This window comes from Falco rusticolus, chromosome 6 (genome assembly GCF_015220075.1).
Source record: "Falco rusticolus isolate bFalRus1 chromosome 6, bFalRus1.pri, whole genome shotgun sequence".
NCBI lineage: Eukaryota > Metazoa > Chordata > Aves > Falconiformes > Falconidae > Falco > Falco rusticolus.
In genome coordinates, this window is record NC_051192.1 from 73,168,915 (window position 1) to 73,187,892 (window position 18,978).

An 18,978-nucleotide genomic window follows, 5' to 3' on the forward strand; every position below is an offset into this window, starting at 1 on the left:
TGAACATCAGTTAAGCCGCAAGGATCACTTTAGAAACTGAAAATGTGATACCTACCTGAAGGCTCTTTGCAGTGCTGGCAAAAAAGGGCTTGAAACACATAATACCACCCATAGTTACACCATACCTCATACTTCTTCCCTCTCCTCTATCTAGAAGCTTACTGTTTAAACATTTACTAGAAATGTAAGGTAAATGGTTCAAACTGCTTCAGATTGAGGAAGGAACTAAACCTCAGTCTTCTTTTCTGACTAATTTTCTAACCACATGATATAAAGAGTAAAACATACTGCTTTTCATGGAGCTTGTTCAAAAAACATGTCTTAAAAATTCCTGCTGGATCAGGATCCACAGACAAGAGAAGAATTTCTACTCTGTAAACCCTTCTAGGAATCAGGCTTGTGCTAGGTACCTACTGGGAGACACGGTTCTAGACATGCCTAGCATCAGACATACAGGTGTGTAGGAACTTTTATTGACGGAAACGCAGGCATAATGACTTCCATTACCCCTGGGGTTGAGTGGAAGCAAGAGTCTCTATGGCATTTAAGTGTCAGACTTAGGCATCTAAAGTAAAAGTTACAGACTAAAGTCCTTAGGCCTTTGAGGAATGATACAGTCAAGACTCATTTCTTTATCAGAGAGCAGCCCTAAAGAAGCCAGAATGTACTAGTAATGCAGAACACAGATGCTCTGCAGTAGATTCTGTGCTTTGAAACAGAGATGCAAAATTTAACTTAGGTGCTGTTTGCTGAAAGCTGCATTCGCAGAAACCAGTGGTCTCTGCTTCTCAGTTTCATTCTTCCCATTTTTCTGTGTTCCCATGTGTCCCATGGAAGCCTGAAAATCAAGTTTCTTTATTGTGACTTGGAAATATCACTCATTTAACTTCAGCTGCATCACTGTGCTCCTTACTGTCTGCCCACAAGTAAGACCAAAGAAATTTGTCATCTCTCACCCAAAGCACTTCACTGGTTTCAGTTCCACACAGATTTTGATCGTCCATTCATTAACAGTTCACTTGTTAGCACAAGCCAATAGCAATATTACCTGATCAGAACCAAAGTACATAGAAAATTTTGTACAGAATTTAATACTAAGGGAGATCGACAATTTTGTTTTCAGTAAAGTTCAACATATTTTTCTATAGTAAAATATATTACAGCCTACGTTCTGTGCTGAAGTATAAAAAATATGTAAACTATAAAATAAAAATGTAAAATAAATACAGTATTTACCTGCAAGATGTAAAACAAGCACCTATGGGTTTAGACAAAACCAATCTTTGTACAGGTACAGTGTCACTCCTTCAACTTAAAATGACTAGGTGGACTTCTGTTTCCACTCAAAAAAAGGCCCAAATAAATTAATAGCCATCTGAACTTTCACAAAATTTGCACCTGGACTGTAATCAGCTGCATTCAGGCCTAAATAAACACTGCATGTTCTGTAGGACTGGGCCTCCAAACAAAACAAGTCAGGATGTCATCAAAATAAATAAGCATACATGTTACATTGTAAGTTTAAGTAACAGCTGTTCTATTTCCAGTTACAGAATTACATGCTGTGCTCTAACCACCACGTAACATTGCTTTTCACGTAAAAGAAACAACCACAGTTCAAAAAGTATTCTTTGAAATTCTAGTCCCTTAATTTTGATACTTTATTCGCCAAATACTAAACTACTGAAATACTGAATAAAATGTTAATATGTTCAGGCACATTTTATAGAAGCTACATTTGCCAGTGCAACAGCGGTGGTATTTGCAGGTCCTTTAAGACCACAATAGTTATATAAGTAATCTGTGAAATCTAGACACTCCACACAATGAAATAATTAATTTCATACATTTACTTACCATGTTAGAAAGATTTTGTATAAAAATGTAATCTCCTTAAACAAAAAGGTCTAATCGGAGGAATCACTGGGATGTAGCATCAACATCCAAAGATGGTGTGCATAATATCATATATTGTTCTCTTACATCTGTAAGATATTGATCCACTGTTTAACTAAAACAGATTTTCTTGGTTCTAAGCCTGATTCCAAAATGTGTGATTATATTCTCTGTTCTTATACAGGCTGTACAATTAATCAGCATTCACAATCAATTTGCAAGTAACAGGATTTAGCTATCATTTAGTCATAATAACTAGCAACTATTTCATAATCCACAAGCATTGCTTTATAGTTTAGATCCTTAAAATCAAATGCTGTCATGTGTATTTTGGATCGACCTTGTTAAAGATGAAGTCTGTACCTAGACACATGATTATTGGTTGTCAGATACTAAAAGGTGAAAAGAGCATATATACAAACACAGAAAGTCAATTACTTTTCAGCCATATTGTAAAATACGCTTTCATAACAATGAAACTAAGTTTAAAATATCAACCAGTGGCAATATATAAGCAAACAAGACTAGAAAATGATCACTTTGGGGAAAAGGTGGCAAAATGTCTATGTCACAAAAAATGTAATAGGATTATTTCATAATAATTGTCATAATACTTATGAGTATTTTCCATAGTATCAAAATACTCTCTCCATCTTGGCCTAATCGTTTTCAGGAGAGAAAAGCTGCCTACTGTTTATTCAAACAAGTAAACAGGCTAATGATTTAAAGTGATTATATAGTTACTTCAGGTGTCAATCATCTGTGCTTGAGTTCTATTTCGGTGTTAGTGTAGTGTAGTTTTCAGGATGAAATCACCATATAATGAAATTTTCATATCACTTTGATTTCTGAACTGGATTTCATTCCCTGCATTTGCCCAACTCTCCAAAGGCATCCTACAAATAATTCTGCCGGAGCAGAAGACATACGTTACCCCAGCTCTGCTTAAAAATCCAAAACTGCATGTAGTCAAGTGCTGAGGAGCAGAGAGAATCAGGTCCTCTGCAAAGCACCGAAACTTTTGACGAAACAAAATGCTCTGTATTGGACAGCTCCAGGACAGTTTTGTTGAATGACTTTTTCTTGCTATTATCAGGCACCATCAAACCACGAACTACTGATTACCTATAGTGAGTACTTCACATAAGGAGGCACACTTATGCATACACAAAGAAGAAAGTCTCCTTTGACAGAAACACCTCTTCTCAGGGCAGATGCCTCATTTAAACCCATACTGGAAAAGAAAATAAGAGACAAAATAAATGGAATTACTTTACTCTTTAGGAACTAAAAATTAAGCTTTTTTTCTTGGTACTGCTTGGCTTCCTCGAAGACAACTATGCGCTTCTGAAAATTAGGTGCAGCTGTCCTCTCTTTAGAGCTCCTTAATGGAATCCTCTGCATCCTCGCTTCCTTCTCCCTTTTGGCAAAAGTTGTTAATGATGGTTTCAGCTGAGTCATTGAGCATGCCATGACCATTCGGGCCTCTTTGCACAGCAAATGGACTTAATCACAGGGGCATACAATTACATTCCTTTCTCCTCATTGCAAATTCATCAGGGAATAACAAACATAAAACTCCATTGTCTGGGTCTTCAAGAAAACAAAACCACTGTTACTCCTATTCAGCAAATCTTCCTCCCGTTCCCCACCCCTCATTTTTTCCATGGTGGTAAAAAGGCAAAAAACTCCTTTATCACTTTATCATCTATTATACTGCAACAGTACATTTTTCACAGTTTAATATATTGCCAGCATTTAGATACATTTTATCTTCAGTGATTTCTCATGATTTGTGCAATTCTACATAGGACCTGAAGGACTCTCAATTTTGCTTTTCAGGAACAGAAAGAATCTCCTCCAGGTGCCTTACTTGCCATTATTTTCCCATTTTTTTTTCTCTCAACTTGCAGCCACAGCTATTAAAAAAGCCATTTAATTGATTGGGTTGGTTTGCTTGGGGTTGACATTTGATTCTCACTTTCTCTGCAAGTGACAAGGAGTTCCTGAAAGACAAAGATGACTTCTTTTCAGCAGGTGAGGGTTTCAGTTTCCCTTAAGTAAGATAATTAGGGGGGTCGTCTCTGAAAATTCCCCTCGACATGTTAACACCTTTTATTTTTGCATTTCCACCTAAAGCTTCCTTTGTTTTAAGTTGCTATGAAGGGCTCCAGTTTTTACATAGTCCCAATGTTCTTGGCTGTGCTTGTCCACATTGTTCTATCTCATGGAGTATCTCAAAAATTGTCTCACTTCTGCCCACCCAGTTCTGCTCCCTCCTAATGGAAACCTTTTAAACAAAATGTGGTGGCTACACAGATACTATTCCACTTGGGAAAGGAGGGCACACCGTTCCTCACCAAGACACTGACATTCAGGTCAGTGATATCCTGCCAGGAGTCATCTACTTTATCTTTCAGTCCTGTGCTATCAAGGCTAAGATTTTAAGAGCTGCAGACTCCCATGTCCACTTCCCATAAGCAATCAATCCTCCAATTGTATGGAAATTCAGCATTATATAAATTCACCTGGGTTTTTGATTTGGGCATACAGCCTAATCTCAGAGAGCTATTTCCCACAGAGTGGCTTTTTGTTTGGAAACATTTGCCACAGCTCAGAAAGGAATGAATTCATGACCCAAACAGTCCAGCAATGGTCCACTCCTTCTTCTTCCATCTTCAAGTCATATTCTACATAACTCACCCACCCTCTGAGTTTTTGCACAGATATGCCTGCCTCCTCCACATAGGACACTGCAGCTACACTTCTAGTGTTTATTTTCTCCTCTGCCTTTTTATTTAACTGTTAATATTATTCTAACTTCCCTACTTGCAATAAGGAAAGGGGAAATAGAAAATCAGGGTCAGGCCCCATGTGCAAGTAAGTAGGAACATGCTGATCTGGTCAAAGAGAGCCGCAATTAAAGGAAGAGACGTTTATTTAAACAGCCTTGCTTGGATCTCTAATGGAGTCTGTCTGGGTAAGAGCTCCAAGAGAGCCACCCAGGAGATCCCAGGTGGTTAAAAGACTAAGAAAAAGAAATTATCACATCTGAGGACACTGAAGGCAGTAGGTACTTTTCTAATTGCACCTCTAATTTGAACCTTTTTAAGCGTCTGATATGAAGAAAAGAATTAAAGTGCTGCTTCATACATCTTCCCTCAAGTGTACACATTACATGGATAGTCTAGAAAGCTCATCATGGGACTGTGTGGTCCCTGGCAGCTCCCCTGCTAGTCTGGCAAAAGTTCACACAATTTTGCACACTTTAGTGAAGATAAGGTTATACCACAAGATTTTAAACTGAGCTCAATAATCTGGTATGTTAATAAATTGTACTGTTGATACAACTATGTAATGTTATCTCAAGCTCTCCACATAAGATACTGCAAGCTGTTGTGGAATTAGGGAACTCATAAGGGGACAAAGCTTGGAATTACCTATTGAGACCAAAAGAAGCACAAGGTACTCTTGACAACAAAGGCTTCCCAAGTGTCTGTTAAAGGCTGAGCCTAGACATACTCCTGCTGTTATACCAACTACAGTACTCTTATGTGTCTTCAAATCACCTTAATCGGTCTCATTTTTATATGCTGCAACAGTTTCGTCTAAAAAGAAAACTTTTGGAAATCATTAACTCTGCTTAATGAAGAAAGTACAGATTGTTATAAAACATTTTGGAAAATACAAGCTGGCATGCTTTAAAAACTGTTGGATTAATCTCAAACTAGAGCTCCGGGGTTTTTTTTCCACTTCCTGTTGATGTAGGATATAAATGAGTTCAGGCAAGTTATAACATGTTTTATCATCACCATGGCTCTGAAGACTTACGGAAAAGAAAGGGGATAAGAATTGACAGTTTGGATAATGCAAATCAATACTGTACATTTGATAAGTTGGACAAAATATTAAAAATATAGAAAGCTTCGGGTAGAGTAAATGGTTTTTAAAATATACAAAAATGTTCTGAGCTACCAGTTATCAGTGTTAATGTACACTCCAACCACAGAAGTTGGGACACTCTTCATTTCAGCAGCTCATTTTCTCCCTTTCAACAACAGCTTGGATAAAGATGCTTTTCTAGTATATTCCAAAGGTAAAACCTTTACAAAAATCCTGCAAGTTTTGTCACATCAGCAAATATACAGTGTACTACAGCTGCTTCAGATGTGGATATGCCATGTCCAGACCAACAATTTTAGAGCCATCCCAGATAATCTTAACTTCCTAACTAGAACATACAAAACCCAACAATCACTTCTTTGTTCAAGGTCTTTTACACCCAACAAACCTGCACACTTGTAAGCAAGTAGTCCACTTCTACCAGCAGATTTTACCTATGCAAAAGAAGACGGGGATGACAGACCTACATCCCAAACCGTTGATTAGCACCTCCTAATTTATACAGTACTTCAAGAGGAGTGTAAATGAGGCAGCAGCAGGATCTGCTGTACATCTCTCTCATGTCACACAGGTCAGCAGGAGAAGCAAACCTTGCTCTTCAAGGTCACTGGGGTGGTGTCTTCACCTCTGCACAGTCCCCTCATTTCTCTTCATATAGCCCTTTATCACCTTCCCAACAGCCAGAACAAATGATACTGAGACCCCAGCTCTTTTCCCAAACCTGAGAGGGGGAGGAGAGTTGGCAGTGGCCAATGAAGAGGGAAAGGAAAACTGTTAGCTTGAGAAAAAATGGATGGCCACAAAGGTGACAAGAGGCACCCACAACATGGGACAGTGGAGAAGACAATGAGGAGACACGGTTTGGGTGGAAAGCGTGAAGGAATAAGAGAGATCTTGCTGCCACAAACCTCCTCAAACCTTCCCTGTCCTAAAAATACCCTGAGCCTTCCTCATACCTCTGTCCCCATGTCTATTCCCAGCAGACCCCCGCCCCTAGTGCCACAGCCAAAGGCAGATGGTCCTTACATCTCAAACCCCTCCTGCCCCAGAAGAGTTGCGATTGATCCCAACCTCTCGTCTTCCCCCTGCGATCTGCAGAACCTGCTCATTTTGCCACAAAGCTATTTATTTCTGTCTACACTGCTAAGAAGCCTCCAGCCACTCTTTGTTATTAGCTCAGTGTCTCATGCCTCAAACCAGAGCTTCAGAGCAAGCTACTGGAACTAATCATGGGAAAGAGAAAAATCTTGGAATATAGAAGTCTGAATTATGAAGAGGCCTTAAAGTACCAATATATGAGACAGAAATTTAGATTTCCTATGTGCTAATGCGGCACTCTTAACAGGCTTACTTTGAACTGACAGAGAATTCAAGGAAGAATGTAAATCTTTCACTGGCTTGAACAATAGTTTTATTTTTCACCACATCAAGTTCAAACAAACTTCCCTGCAATTTTTGCATGTTCTTGGTTATAGAGAATGTGTCTCATTCCAGTGCCTGTGTGTTTTACTTATAGCAGCTATTAACTTCTCACTATTTAGATCCAGTTTCATTACAGCATAAAACACACCAATAAAAAGATCAATTACTCAATCCAACACTGAAACGATATAAATCACACAAAATTCCAAAAGGTTGACATGTATTTACTTTGTACTCTTATTTCCATTCATAACATTATTCAGTATGATCAACATTGCTCATCTCCCTGGTTTCTATCTGCTGTTAATCACGAATAGCGTGCCTGACATCTACCCTAGAAGGCTAAATCAATCAGCGCTGCTTTAAAACAATGTCTGTGCACATTAGTGGTAACTTAGAAAAGTTTATTTTGTAAGTTTCACAGTACCCCAGTACCACAGAAACTAGAAAGAGGCAAAAAACCTCTCAAGCAATTTTGCCTATGCCCCCACGGGTCTTAAGTTTTCTTCTACCATATACTGCTTTTTTCCACAGCCAGTCCAGTTCTAAATGAAGGAACACAGAAACCTTGCAGGGCTCAGCCTGTTTTTCATGGGCAAAAGCAGGGAAGAAATGCCAAACCCCGATTATATTTTTTATTTAACAAAGCAGGATGTATTGCTATGGTGCAGCAACCTCCTGAACAATTTGCTGCTTACCCCAGAATTTTACTTTGGACTAGTGGAGTTGGCTATTTACAGGCAGTCCCTGACTGATGGAGCCATCTCCAATGCATAGATCTGTGCATGGTGGCTGCACTGGATCCTCCAGGCAGAGGGTGCCCTGGGGGCATCAAAGCCTGCGCCACTACATGCTCCAGCGCAGCCAAGCCAAGGACCTGCTGCAGGACAGGGTGCTGAACCACACACACCTCTAAAACACTCTTCTAGAGACCTTGCTGTTTTGAGTATCTGGGGGAGATAAACTCTCTGGCAATCTCCTTGTGTCCTGTCAGCCTGGGATACATGGCAAAGTTTGCCTTCTAGTCTCTGCAGGCTCATGCTTCCCAAAACCCACATCTTTGGATACTTCAGATACCCTCCACTGTGCTAATGGGTAATTGCACACATCTTCAACACAAAGTTTGGATCAGTGAAGCTTTGAAATGTGTCAGAGCACTCACAGCACTAACAGGCCTTTACTGGTCCCTTCCCACATCCCAGGCCCCATGTCAGCCCCCAGGGCCACCAGGCCCTGCCCCAGTGACACCACAGCAGGGCCACTCTCCAGCTCCCCACAGCCCAGCCACCGGCCCTGGCGAAGGTCCACGGCCTGGGTGGCCGCAGCCTGTGCCCAGGGAGGTGCCCGATGCCCGGGGCTGGGGCTGCCCCATTGCTGCTGGGGCAGTGGGACAGGCCCTGGCTGTGGGCCCTTCCCTGCCGCCCCGCCATGGGCAGCCCCCACTGCTGTGCCCTGACAAAACACATCCTTTCAGATGATTCAGGGAAACTCTGAGGGCGTACAGGGCAACAAACCGACATCAGAAAAACGGAATGCAAGACAGTGCATTTCATAAGGTGCATTTTTGTCTCTTCGAGCACTCCAGACTGCTGTGCCACCGCGAGCATGCTGGGAAGCAAGGGAAGCAGCCGAGGAGGAAGCAGCAGAAGATGCCTCAGGAACAGCGCGTTTTTGGCAGGATTACTGGGCTCAGCTCTGGTCATGTCAGCTCAAGGAAGAGAAAAAGGCAGAAACAAAGACATCTTAATAATAGAGATGACTAAGAGCATTAAAAAGGCCTGTCCTATAAAGAGACACTGGAAAGACTGAATCAGCTTTATTCAATGCCTTTCTAAAGTAGTAAGGGCAGAACACAGGGACACGAAATAATAACAAATCACCTAGAGAGGTTAGGCCTTGTCTGTTCCCACTCTTATAAAACAGGGATGTTCAAAAAACTTAAGTGATCCTATTTTGGACTGTAAGATAATTTCACAACCACTCACTGGAAGCGAAGAATGTGGTAGAATTTTTAAAATAAATAATATGTAAATTGATAATAATAACGCAAAGAATAACATAATAAAAGAATAAAACTTGAGCTAAAGAGTAAAAGCTTCTAGGTAACGGAGGCAAGGGAAGAAAAGCACCAAGTCTCATTCCAGGCCTAATAACTGGAGTGTACAAAAACCATGTTTAATGCAGTAGGACAAACTACACTTTTCAAAATATGATTAAAAACTGAATTATAATCGAAGTAATTTCAAAGATGATGATCACAGCCAAGATAGCTATAAATTAAACTGAAGCAGTTTTGCCTCAGGGACTGCCTGAGACACACCTGTAATATGGAGGACCTGAAGGGAGCAGTGTGATACAGCTTACAGAACTGCACTTTGAAACTAACCTCAAATCTCCTAACCTTTACCCGTAAGCTGATTCACTGGTTGTGATGGTGCAAAACCAAGGTGTGATGTTCTTCAGCAGATCATCCACTGCGGCTCTTAGAACAACTGTAAATGCAGTCTGAGCAGAAGGAAGAAGAATCACAAGATCTAGCATAAAAGTCAGGCTGTGAGTTAAATATTATAAATAGATTACTGAGCTGTGTTTACCTTACAAACCTGCTTCTTTGATATGCATTATCATCACCAAGAGTGTGAGTTCACAGGCTGGTGTCCTGGTAGGCTCTGGCACCCCAGGAGCCTGTAAGGGACCTGGAGAGGTCATGTAGTGGCTCTCACTGTTAACAGAAAGGCAGGGTCACCTTTGCCCTAAGCATTTCTAGTAAATGTTTGTTAGATCTGATCTTAAAAAGCTCCAGCAAAGGAGATTCCACACCCTACCTGGTCAACCCAATGCTCAATTACCTGTACAGTCAGACAGGACTTTCCCTACCATTTAACCTAACGCCTCCTGCTGCAGTTCAGCATGCTGGTGCTTGTTACATCTCCACTGGATGTGGAGAACAGCTTGGTTCCCGCCACTCTGCAGCAACCACTTACACAGTTGAAGATTATTATCACATCTCTCATCAGTCTTTGCTTCCTAGACTGTAACATTCCAGTCCATTCACTATTTTCTCATAGGTTATGTTTTCTAGATCTCTGATCACCTCTGATTACCTTTGCTACCCATCTCCTGCCGAACTGGTAAGACTCTGCTGGAACCATAATGTCCAAAATCCCAGACAGTACCGTTACCTGACACAGACCCCAAAGTCACAGCTACCAAAAGATGCCATCACACATCTGCAACACTCCTGTTATGCAACCCAGAATGACGTTTGCCTTAATTTTGTGCATCTTTAATACACTGTATCCTATCAAAGTCTTCATGATGAAAACTGAATTTCCTAAGGAAAATACTTATCATAGCTCTTCAAATAAATGTTTTATGCCCATTACTTACTTCAGTATTATGTATCTGTATAAATATTTGAGATATATACAATAAGCACCCCCACAATCAATAAGGTTTGGAGAGAATTTCCAACTAAGTCTGCTAAGTCTAATAAACCCACAAGGCTTTCTCAGGTGCCTGAAAGCCAGAAAACTTTCAGAATCAACCAGTGGACTGGTTTCCCAGCCTGTAAAACCCTTGAATGGAAGACCAGACCCCTTCAGCACAGTAAGTCCCCCGTGCACACCTAAGCATTACCCAGCTGAAGAGTATCATCACAAGTGGCCCACAGAGCAAATTTTTCTTCCCAGGTATGGAAACAAGTATAATTGCAGTTACTACAAACTCTTCTACTTTATTTACTAAGCGTAAATTCCCATGCCAGAAACTATCAAAGAAGTTAATACACGAAGTCAGTAGCTCACTTCAGCCGTGGTACGAGAACGCAGCGGATCTCTGTACAGTGCTGAAGGACATGCCGTGCCATAAAGGATTTCACCCCGTGCCAACAAACTAAGCGAGGATTCCAAGCCAGTACAACCGGCCGGCACGCACCGCAATCGCATTGCAAAAAAAACCCGCATCGGCGGCAGCTCCCTGCTCAAAAGGGGGGCACCAACCCTCGGCACCTCAGACCCACGGCTTTCCGGCGCCCACCGCCCCCCCGCCCGGGCTCCCGCGGAGGCAGCCGAGGCCGCCCCGGTGCCGCACCTGCCCGCTGCCCCCGCTCCCCCGCCCCGGCCGCCCCCCGGCCGCGCCCCCTCGAGCGACGGGAGCCCCGCAGGGGTGACGCGCGCCGGGGAGCCCGCACCTCCCCCCGCTCGCCCCGCGGAGCCCCCGCTGACCTGCAGGCGGCCGCACGCCCTCCCGCCGCCAGCCGCCGCGCCCCACCTGCCGCAGGGCTCTGCTCGCTGCGGCGCGGCCCTGCCCCACGCCAGCGCGGCGGCGGCGGCCCCGGCCCCGCGCCCGCCAGCGGGAGCCCGCCCCGCCGGCAGCACCGCCCCCCGCCCCGCCTCTCCGCCGGCTGCCCCCCGCCCGGCCCCGCGTCCTGCCACGGCCCTGCCGCGGCCGGGGCCGCCGCTTTGCCGCTGCCCTGCTGCCCCGCGAGGTGCGCGTCCCCGCCACCCCCCGCTCCCCGGCAAGGGGTCGGGCGGGCGCGCCTTCCCCCGTCTGGAAGGGCACCCCTGCGCCGGGCTGCATCTGCGGTTGGCCGGTTGTTTCCTGCAAGAGGGGCGGACCCGTAGCTCGAAGTAACTTGGTGACAGGCACCTTCGTCCCAGAAGTACTTGGTTTGGGGCGCTTACTGCAAGAGTAGCGATTATTTGGCCACACGCCTCAGCACTCCTGTTGCTCGTGTGGTTTCACACTTTCTGTAGCGAGGCTGTCCCGCAAAGCTCCAGCAATCACGGCATGTCCCCCGCAGCCGTGTCCGCAGTACCACCAGAGCTCGGATGCAGAAGCCCTTCAGCTGTCCATGCAAAACTACCGGCACTTGCTGCCCAAATGCCTCCCTCCCATTCACCCCTCTGGACAACACACGCTGCAAGGTGTTGTGACGGATTGATCAAATAGTGCAAAAGCAATGCCCGGGTGGACACCTGGAAAAAATTCCTGCCCATCTTCCAGCAGTTCTTTTTCCAGGTGAAGGGACAGGATGACTTCTGCAAGCCCTGGCCACAGTGACTGCTGTGTCCAGGAGACGAGCTGGTGGGAATACCCTCTGCCTTTGGGAATTGGATCACCAGCCAGTGAGCACATGACTCTCTTATGTGGAGAGGTGTTACCAAAGCCAGGAGCTGGTGTCCTTCACTCTAGCTTCAAGAACCCCCACACTTGAGAGAGGTGTGGCAAGCCTGGCACAGGGAAAGCAGTATCAAAGACCTCTGGGGCCTTTCCCTAATTGCTCTTTATTCACAGGTTGTACCTAGATAATGCTCCTCATATCTACCCCTGCGTGTCCATGAAGGTCCTGGAGAAACCTGAGAGCTGTGCCACACGGGCCCTGTCCTCCTGTGAAGGAATGCATAGCGTATGGAGAAAAACATCAATTAAATAACACAGAAGTGGCAGCTTTCATCAGACTAGATGCCTGGCTAACACAGGTCCAAGGCTGGCAGGTAGGAAGCGGAATGCAGTTTCACTGATTCTCTGTGAATAATATATATGTTCTTCCAAATATAACAGACACCTACGTTAGAAAGCAGTATGGGTTACGGATGCCAGCAGTCCCAAACAGCAGCTCCTTGCTTTCAAGCTGAAGGTCTTCACCCCCCACCCCCCACTGCCATTGCCAGGATCTGAGGCTGTCTTGTCTTCCTGATGCTAGATGTGCTTTTCACAGCAGTACCCATGACCAGTTCATCTATTTTGTAGTCAGGGTGCACACTGCTAAGAGACCTCAGCTTCTCTCCTCCCACAGACCTTTCCAGCTTGCCTTATACCCGTGCCTGTGTCAAACCTTGTGTTTGCATAGTTGATCCAGCCAGGAGGCAAATCTGGATTCAAACACAACCCCAATATGCGTTGACATGTAGCCTTTTTTGGGGATCACTGAACAGCAGCAGATTTTTGTGAAGGAGCAAGGCAGTAAGTGCGTGCATGGCACTCTCATACACAGAGGCAAAGTGCAGGCAAACACCTCCACACTTGACACTTGCAAATAAGAAAGAAAGAAACTAAAATAATAATAATAAAAATAATAATAATAATAATAAAAAAATCCTAATCCTGCCATCTGCCTATCCAAACACAGCAAAGGATCAAAAGATGCTTTTCATTCTACATCATATCCTAGAAAGGCACTATTTGGGAACATCTGAAAGGAACATCTTTGATAGCAATTCCTTGTTTCCCATCCTTGCTCTGACCACGCATTTGGAAAACTGAGCAGCTCAGCAATGAAGTAATGTGTATCTCAGTTTCTGATGATGCAGTTTGATTGCAGTCAATGAATTCATCCACATATATGTGTGTTTATATATATATATACACCTAAAGGCATAAACATATGTATATATTTTTTTTCCTGTGTAAGACCCTCTAGAAAATAGGTGTTTAAGGGATTCTGCTATGAACTGTCATAGAGTAGACAATACCTATTTTAGCTTAAGAAGTTCAATAAGGAAAAAAATATTAATAACTTTCAACTATACCATGAACAGAGAACATAATAGCAAATGCCAGCTCTAAAGAGGGCTTAAATCTAAAAGAATCAATACTTTTTAATGTGTAGCATCTCTGGGCTATTTTTTATATGAAGATAATATTTCTATTAACAGAATGAACAATTTCCCACCATTCAGGGCCAATGTATTGTGGCTTCTTGAACATGAATCATTTGCAACTTTTGATGATGCTCTGTTTAATAAATCTGTTTCTTGAGAATCAATTTAGGAACATTAGAATTATGTATATATAAACTTTACCTTTAACAGTATCTACAATTAAGTCTGAAAAATTACAGTAGTAAAGCAGTGGTCTTAATCACAACTAGCTATCATGTGACTTAAATCCACCAGTGATCACCCAGGCTTCACTAATAATTTTTTTGTTTGACTTACACAAAAAATAGGATAGGTAAGTAAGTCTTGTTAGCCCTTAGGCTGATCATGTTAGAAGAAGAGATATACAAAAGTAGACGTGAACACAGACCCCGATCCCAATAGATCATTGTTTCGACATTATGGTGTTTATTCACTCATCAAGACTCTTCCTACATCAAAACTACCATTAAATTATGAAAATGGTGAATTTTTAGCTGATTACCTATCCATAATACTCGATATTATTTCCTAGATGGTGAGACTGAAGAGGAGGAAAAAGTAATATTCTTATGTAAAGCATAAAAAAAAAAAGGTATGGTGCCCAGCGGGGCCATGTAAAAGAGAAATGAAATGAAAACACAGAATAAAATCTAGGCATGAATTGTGTCCAAATTAGTCATTTTGAGGTCTCTGCTACAGTCCCATCTTGCTCCAGGCAATCAGAAATTGTGTCATCCTCCTCCCACACTGTGAAAGCTCTCGATGTCTTTCTTTGTCTCAGGATTCTGTGGTTTCAAATGAAATTTCTGGTTATTCTACATCAAGTTGCATTAGCCAAGTCTATGTAGAGAGAAAACTGTTTCCCAGTGGAAACTCTCAGGAATTACACTGAGCTAAATCCATATTACATTAATATGTTAAAGATTAGATTGTTACTGACCGAGATTAAAAAAAGTACCTTTCAAAACCTGTTCTTCTATGTCTATTTTTCTCCTTCTCAAACAGGAATCGCATTCTGCAGCCCTTATTCTTCCTTGCTCAGGAAAAATTTTAATTTTGCCATTTTTTCTTCAGTGAAGTTTTAAGGAACAGAATAAACAGGAACATAGCTTTGCCGTCTTAACTGAAGAGAAACATTTAGAAAAAATAAAATGTACATTAAAGAACAGTTCTTTATTACACAGGTCTGTTTCTGTAATGACTTGCACACTAATAGCTTTGCTCAAAAGAATTACATGGTGTACATACTGGTGTGCATATTAGTATTTGCAGGGCATAGTCCTGAGGATGTGAGTCATGGAGGTAGCATGACTCATCATTGTCGAAATCATATGAAGGTCAATTCTCCCAAGACCCATTTCACCAGTCACAAATTTCCCTTCTTCTTCCCTTGCAGCACCAACACAGGGCCCTCTCCCATGCCCTTTGGTGTGGGACAAACAGGGTGGATGAAGTGGCAGGGCATGAAAGACTGGTCACGAAACAGCATCTTTAAATTCATAAACTGTTCCACACAACGTTAAGAAAATACATACATTTAGATCATTTCTAATGTAATACAGTGTTCAGGTCATGTAATCTGAGTTATGTACATCAATTTCTGTATTTGTTACCAGTGATCACATGTAAAATAGTGACATTTCAATGTATTGTAGAAGGCTAGGCTGATATTACTTATACAGTCAAGCTTAAGAATATTTTCTGCTAGCTTCAAACATAATTTCTAGTCTTCAGATTTGGCTGGCCTGAAATTCTGTGCCTATGATTACTTTTGGACACCCCTACAACTAGCCAATAAATAGTAGGATGCCAGCCAGGAACCAGTAAGCTCAGAGGTAACTGCTGATGCTGAACCAGCTCAATTTACACCTGTGTATAATAGATAATTTTCATGGGACCAGTCCCACTCCTGGTAAATAGCAATACTTCTTTTCACCTCAGCAGATGCCAAATAAATAAAGTGTAATTACACCTCTGATAAACATATGCTTCCCTGTGAATAGCAATGTTTAATAAGTGTTTAGGCTATGTTTAGGACACCAGGATCACACCTCACACCCTAATGAGGGTGTGTTTTAGAGAACTTTAAGCTGTATATGATGTCCTAAGAAATACAGGAGCTATAGTAATCACACTACTTAGAATTTACACTGTAGAATCTAGCAATGCAAGACATTTACTTAATTCTGCTGTCAGCAACCACAGCACATTCTTAAATCATCTCTGCAAGATCAGGTTGTTTTTTAAGGGAGAGAAGTTCAACAACCTCATTGCATACCAACGTTTTTGTATTTTGCATCACTTCTCTAATAAATATACTTTGGTTTACCATATTGGCATAGCCAAGATTTTGAAATGAATTCTGCATTATCATGATGAGAGTTGGGAAAAGAAAAACTAGAGCTAATGCATGAGAAATAAACAACTGGAAAATAATAGCTGGAGCCCAGGATTTGCAAAACAGAAGTTTCCACAATCCCTGTCATTTAAGCCATTGCTTTAAAAAAACCTTCATGTTTGGAAAGTTGTATTTCCATAGTTAAAGTGATAGCTCTTCATAGTTTAATGATGATAATGTAGGCACTCTGGTCAATAGATACAAACACCTAAGTTAGGTGTCCACTTTAGGAGCCCTGTGTCTTTACATAAACACTGAAAAGAGAGAGACTGCTCAAAGATACACATAAGAATATTCAGACTATGTCTTTATCCTCCATTAATAATATGAATCTGGAATGAAGTTACATGATGTGAATAGCCTGCATGGATGAAATAGGTCTTTCAAAAATGTATTTAAAATGCACAGAAACTTCAGAACGTGGAAAAACATTAACTCCTTGGTCTTGCAAGATTTTAGAGATGTCTTATAGATTTCTATTCACACAAAAAAAGTAATTAAGAAGTAGGCTCCCCTCTTTTTGCTGCATAGTCTTATACCAATTCAGTAGGCTCATCTACACCTTTAGACCTTTTCATAATATCACACCCAGCATGACCCAGGATACAGAATCTGGTCCCACATACATAATTTTCATACAGTTGGGTCATACAGAAAGTTTTGCCAGATAAAATCATTCTGATTTGCCTTGTGCAAAAAGAAGAAAAGAACGAAAGTAGGATTTATCCAGATAGAAGGCTGCATGTAGCAGACTCCAGTACCCTAGTGCATGGGATGGGGAACTTCCAGATTCAACAGCTGTCCTGTAACTCAGGCATCTTGTAAACCAGACCATGAACTATTTTCTTCTCTTGTGAATTAATATAAACCCTGTTGATCAGCTGAAGCTCAGAACTGAATTTAGATGTGCTTTAGGCAAAAATTGTTTCCAATATATTTGCACTGGCTAATACTCAAGAATGTTTCTGTGATGTGATCATTAACTTACAGCAGCTTGATAACATGAAGGTCCCAAAATCTAATTTTGACCTTGCAAGTTATATAAAAATCATTCTAGGAAGCACCTCCATGGAGAAGTGCTTCATTTTAACAGTGATTTCACTGTTGCTGCTTTAGATATAAAGAGAGTAAAAGGAAAGTTCAGTCCTGCCTCAAAATGCTGCCCGGACATTCACAACAGTTATGGCTGGTGACTTCCGCACAAAAAAGAAACAAACAAGTCAGATAAGCCTCGGATTTCTGATCTAGCCCATTCAAGAAGAACTGAAACAAAAAGCAGCATTCCAAAAGTACTGTATACAAGTAGTACGTTTAAATATTAGTCCTTCTAACCTTAATTTACAGATGCTTCTCAATATGGAAAGGCTGTACCTTTAATGAATGCCATCGTTACAGCAAGCAGAAAACAGGATGCACAGGAAGGCAGCTGGTTGATTGGGCAATTCCTCTAACAGTCTGCTCGAGAGATGGGCTCTCAAGACTGAGCAAGAAGTCATTTTGCAAATAGCTTCTGGTGAAGAGAGAACACAGTGCATAAAGCAATGATAAAGCAATGAGCAGAAACTGTTGTGGAAACTTTGTGGAAGCAATTTTCTTTCCAGAGGTGACACATACTGATTGTCAATGTAATTGGAAAATACTGAAGGACTTCAAGGTGCAGAAATCTGACAAAAAGGTCACTGGGCAGATGAGTGAGAAAACTTTTTTCTTAGCTGGCTCCAGTTCACGTTTACAAGGAGCAGTAAACTTAAGAGGCATCATATAGTAGAACAGCCACCTTACAGGAGAAAGAAGATCTGCAGGGATGGCAGCAGTTTTTGGAAGGATCTGGGCAACGCCAGAGCTTCTGGGTTTCCTCTAACACTTTTCTACAGATATCCATGGCTCAGAAGTAGCAGAGCTGTTGGACTGGTAACTGATCTGCACATAAGAAGCAGTGCTCAGGTGGAGGGGCTGAAGAAATTGTGCTTAATACTAATCCTCTGCCACTGCAGACAAGAAGCGCAGTCTACTTTGTGTGCTTTCTTTTGCAGTAAATTTTTTTGTGCCGTTATAGTGTTAACATTTCATCAAGGTGTTTTGGTAAGGGATTTGATCCAAGTCATGGGAATCCCCAGGGTGCTAATAGAAAACGTGGTTTCTGGATAATATTTGCATGCTCAGTGTCATTGGGAATGGCCTTGTATGCAGGGTGACAAGGAGGATGTTCTCTCATTACTCTCATTCTAAGCAAGGGCTCATAACAGAGTTAGAAAGATAATAAATCATCATGCAAACACATCTGTAAGGCTAAGAACCGCTCTTTGAACCTGGAACTGTTGTTCTGCAGAACTTTGTTTCAAGATAGATGAAGGAACGAGTTCTGAGGGAAAGGAATGACTAGGGGCAAGTGCAGGTAAAGAAGCAGCCAGTCATGGGGAGAGTGTGCAATGGGGCTGGTAGTTCAGAGCTTCTTACAAAGGCAAAACTCAAAAGCAGTGGAGCAACATAAGAATCAAAAGATCTGGGAACAGACCCAAGAGAAATGTCCATAGAAAGCAGTGAAAGGAAGTGAAAAGAGCAATTATTTTGTACTTTGTGTTCTCCAAGTATAATGAAGAGCCGGGCACATATGATGAGGAGCAGCAGTGAAACATAATTCATGGAATATTCCTGGGATGCAGCAGCCCTGCTCCTACTGGGTTTCTTTAGCATATCACACAGTACTTTAAAAGA

At 42.0% G+C, this 18,978-nt stretch overlaps 1 protein-coding gene across 1 annotated transcript in view; it reads right to left on the reverse strand.

The window, feature by feature from the left end:
- Positions 1-11,554, reverse strand: part of COL21A1 (collagen type XXI alpha 1 chain) — a 113,832-nt gene extending 102,278 nt beyond the window's left edge. Inside the window, exon 1 of the mRNA XM_037393041.1 lies at positions 11,448-11,554. The gene's annotated coding sequence lies outside the window, so the exon portion shown is untranslated. The remainder of the gene's footprint in view (positions 1-11,447) is intronic.
- Positions 11,555-18,978: the final 7,424 nt, after the last annotated feature.